Here is a 5,141-nt window from a genome sequence, read left to right as displayed (position 1 = left end):
CCCATGAAGTGGAATTACAATGCAATTGGTTTCGTTTCAGAAATTGGCATATGGAAATAAAATTGCCTATGGAATAGGCCCAGAGAGTACATCACCATGAAGTGCTTCATGCAAGAATTGTAAATTAAGCCCTGTGGGCATATTAGTATAGGCATTTTTATTCTCAAACTAGAGTTCCACGACCTCATACCTGTACCAAATGATGTAAGCCTTTTAAAGTGACACATAAAAGATGTCTTTCAATATCTACAAATAATGTTCTCATTTGCATTAATCATATCATTTGGTCATCTTCTCTATCCAATTACCACGAATAGTTCAAACTTTTAAAGCATTATCTTATGCCCCATTCCACTAGACCTCGCCGCGACACAATTATACTTGTGTAACCCTTGAATCCGTAATTGGGTCATCATGCAAAATAGAAACGCATAACTGAAAGGCAACAAAGCACACCAAGCGTAAAATAATTAGCTTTTTTTTCGTTGAACGCTATGTGAAATCGCTCGGTCGCAGCGAGGTGGCCGCCCTTATGGGATGGGGGTGTTAGAAAATAAGGCTACTATAGCATCTCCTCCTCAATTATGTAATGAAGCCGTAATTTGCATTACACAACTATTAAGGACTCCCGCAATGCTATCCCTGATGGAGAACGCTGGCCAAATGGAGTGATTCCCTACGTCATTGCCAGTGCATTTTGTGAATCCGCTTATCTCAGATATTGTCTTTTTGAGACGCCGTAAGACCCTATAATTAGAATAAGCTATGACAATGATGCCTGCATTGTATGAAGAAGACGGACACTTGATGAGAAGTAAAGAGATTATTCTTAATGTTTATTAAAAATGTTGCCCTTAATGCAGCCTCTTCCTGCACGGACACCAATGAACTCTGTGAATATTGGGCGTCCACTGGTGAATGTGACGTCAATCCCGAATACATGCTGGTCGAGTGTGCTCAGAGCTGTGGCAACTGTGGTGACTCCGGTACGTTATCACTTGTTCTGCTACCCTCTCTGATCTAAAATATAATTGTTATAATATGATTGTCATCTCATGAAATCGGACATTCGATCATTTTATAACTAGAGCCATTTTTATGAGCAAATGTCTGTTAGGATCAAAAAATGGTGCCAGCGGTCAAAAAATCAATTCTGGTAATATTTTGCACAGTGATAGTACTTGGCGCACACCCCCTGAAAATAGCTTTCTTTCTGCTTAAAACCGATTTTGCGCAAATTAAAAACTTGAAAATTGGCACATTTTAGGACATGGTAACTAGCAATACTTGAATTTGATAGATAAACAAAAACTGGACAAAAAAGACCAATTCTTAAAATCTTCTAAAATAGCTTTGAATTTTTCAGAAATTCAAGTTGAAATGCTTAGGCAACCTCAAAAGTATACCGTGTTTCAGGCTTGGCAAAAATCGTAATGTTTGCCCAACTTTGAAGCACTATTAGTCCAAAAGTTGTGATTTGTTTTCTTTGAAATTTAAACTATATACACATCACATGCATGTTTGCAAAGTTTGGCGCAGAGGCTCAAGAGGTCAAACCTGATCTCATTTTTCACTCAGAAGCAGGTCTAAATTCTTCAGTTTTAGAACGTTAATTTGAAATCCCTGGCTACTTCTCCATGGCTACCCTTCCCTGCTAAAAGAAGCGCGATGCTTCCAACGTTTGCTTTCCTTGGGCCTAGAATTCAACCCTGAACTTACGAAGAATCGTTACAATAAATCTGTTGCCAAGGAAGCTGGGAGAAGAATAGTTGGTTCTCTGTATCGCACCAGAGAAAATCTGACTCAGTCTGGACAAGATCATCAACTGATATAATGTTTAATTTTTCTATGGAAATTAGGACTTTATATAATCAATGATAAACGTAATCAGTCATTAACATCATTTCCCCAAGGTTTTCGGGTGAAATAAAAGTTTTAAATCGTTTCTTCTGCCAATTTTTCCTTCCCAAGTTGACGGCTGCTTGGAGAGTGAACGCCAGTGCTTGGACAGTTCGTGCATACCTGACAACTGGTGGTGTGATGGATGGTATGACTGTCCGCAAGATGAGGATGAGTTGGAATGCGAGGGTGAGCACCTTTGGGCTTCTGGTTTTGTTAAATGAACATCGCATTTAGAAATGCAGTAGCTATTTGAAACTTTATAGAGTCATTCAAATAGTACAATGCCTATTTTTAGATCGCAGTTAATGCACTTTATCTGTATTATACTCTCATGCCAATCTTCTTTTCCTCAAAACTCGGACCCGAACCTTTAGAGCTTAAAGAGGGGGCAGTATTAGAATGCAAGCATTCCTTTATTGCACATTATCATTGTGCAGCAATACTGTATTGAGTGATTATTTGATGATACTCGGGCGATAATTAGGATATATCAAACATGTCTGGACATGAATCAACAGACTAGGGCGAGAGGACGTCCCCTTCAAGACTCCCCTGGAGTGGAATTACAAGGCGATTGATTTTGTTTCAGACATCGCGTTTTAGAATGCTGTTAGTACATATGTATTATTAACGTAATACTTTCAATGAAATATCCTAATAGCCATTTTTAGGTTACCATAGAAGCGGCTAATTTTAACTGTCTCTTCTGCGAATCTTAAATTTCTTTGAAGGTGAGAGCTGCCTGGAGAGTCAGCGTCAGTGTTCAGACGGTTCGTGCATTCCTGAAGACTGGTGGTGTGATGGAGAAAGTGACTGTCCAGAATCTGATGATGAGTCGGGATGCGGGGGTGAGCACCTATGGCCTACTGTTTTTGGAAAATGAACCTCGCGTTTAGAAATGCACTAGTTATTTGAAACGTTATCAAGTCAATTAAATAATACGATGTGTACGATTTTTAGATCGCAGTTAAAGCAGTTTTTCTGCATTTGATTCTCATGCCAATCGTCCTTTCCTCAAACCTCAGACCTGAACCATTAGAGCTTAAGGAGGGAGCAGAATTAGCATGCAAGCATTCCCTTTTCACACGTTAACATTGTGCAGTAATACTGTATTGAGTGATTATTTGATGATTCGCGGGCAATAACTAACATATATCATACATGTCTCGACATGAATCAACAGACTAGGGCGAGAGGGCGTCCCCTTCAAGACTCGACTGGAGTGAAATTACAAGGCAATTTATTGGTTTTGTTTCAGACATCGCGTTTTAGAATGCTGTTGGTACTTATGTATTCTTAACGTAATACTTTCTATAAAATATCCTAATAGCCATCTTTTAGGTTACAATAGAAGCGGCTAATTTTAACTGTCTCGTCTGCGAATCTTCGATTTCTTTGAAGGTGTGAGCTGCCTGGAGAGTCAGCGTCAGTGTTCAGACGGTTCGTGCATTCCTGAAGACTGGTGGTGTGATGGAGAAAGTGACTGTCCAGAATCTGATGATGAGTCGGGATGCGGGGGCGAGCACCTATGGCCAACTGGTTTTGTAAAATAAACATCGCGTTTAGAAATGCAGCAGTCATTCGAAATGTTATATAGTACGATGTTCACGATTTTTAGATCGCAGTTTTAAGAAGCACCTTTTCTGCATTTGATTCTCATGCCAATCTTCGTTTTCACAAATAGTGGCTTGCTCTTAGAGGGAATTCTAGTGTTTTATCACTTTGTGAAGAATATAGGAATATATTCTATTCAATGACAAAACCAGTATAGTTATTAAGATTGAGCCAGCGGTTAGTACGCAGGATAACACTCAGACCAACCCCCCGCTAAATCTAGGGCATAGCAATGAAAAACAAGAAAATGCTATGAAGTCTAGTAAAGGAGTCAGACAACTAGCTCAGCACAGAAAACAGCAGGGTATGATATCTGTTCTCAAATAGATTCATATGAAGCAAGACGCTGGCCTTGCCTGAAACAAAAACCTATATTTAACCCAGCCGCACACCCACGGCACCGTGTCTTTGGTTACGCTCATACAGTGGTTATCAAACTTGCTCGGTCACAACAGGCTTCCTTTTTTTCGACACGGTGACACTTGGCTATTGGCTATGGACATTTGTACGCTGTGAACTAATTTTTAGCGTAAACAGTCGTTTTCAGAAAAAAAAACTGGAGACAAAATCAGTGTGCTCCTTTGGCGCTGTTCAACGGCCGTGTTAGACGGTTCCGGGGGCACACCGTCTCTCACTGATAAAACACGGGTTATTTCCATCCAATGGCAATAAAATGTAATCTCTGTAGCAAAAATGGCATGAAGTGGGAGACTCTTTGCAAAGACAGCCAGCGGGCAAGGCCCTTTCTAGGACATTTAGAGACCTTCGGACACCGAAAAAACTTTGCTGCCGTGATGGACTCCAAGATGGTCGCCCACGGATGGCCGGGGTGTTGCTTTAAGACCCCCTTGAAGTGGAATTACAAGGCAATTGGTTTCGTTTCAGAAATCGCCTTCTGGGCATATGTGAATAAAATTGCCTATGAAAATGGCCCAGAGAGTATATCACCATGAAGTGCTTCATACAAGAATTGTAAATTAATCCCTGTGGGCATATTAGTATAGGCATTTTTAATCTCAAACTAGAGTTCCACGACCTCATACCTTTACCAAATGATGTTAGCCTTTTAAAGTGAGACATAAAAGGTGTCTGTCAATATCTACAAATAATGTTCTCATTTGTATTAATCATATAATTTCGTCCTCTTCTCTATCCAATTACCACGAATAGTTCAAACTTTGAAAGTATTATCTTATGCCCCATTCCACTAGACCTCGACGCGACACAATTGTACTTGAATGTGTAACCCTTCTTAATTAGATCATCATGCAAAATAGTAACGCATAACTAAATGGCAACAAACCACACAAAGCGTAAAATAATTAGCTTTTTTTCATGGAACGCTATGTGAAATCGCTCGGTCGCAGCGAGGTCGCCGCCCTTATGGGATGGGGGTGTTAGAAAATAAGGCTACTATAGCATCTCCTCCTCAATTATGTAATGAAGCCGTAATTTGCATTACCCAACTATTAAGGACTCCCGCAATGCTATCCCTGATGGAGAACGCTGGCCAAATGGAGTGATACCCTACGTCATTGCCAGTGCATTTTGTGAGTCAGCGTATCTCAGATATTGTCTTCTTGAGACGCCGTAAGACCCTATAATTAGAATAAGCTATGACAATG

Source organism: Branchiostoma lanceolatum, chromosome 15 (assembly GCF_035083965.1).
Source record: "Branchiostoma lanceolatum isolate klBraLanc5 chromosome 15, klBraLanc5.hap2, whole genome shotgun sequence".
NCBI classification, from domain to species: Eukaryota; Metazoa; Chordata; class Leptocardii; order Amphioxiformes; family Branchiostomatidae; genus Branchiostoma; species Branchiostoma lanceolatum.
The sequence above is the reverse complement of the archived record's forward strand: the minus strand, read 5'-3'. Positions refer to the sequence as shown.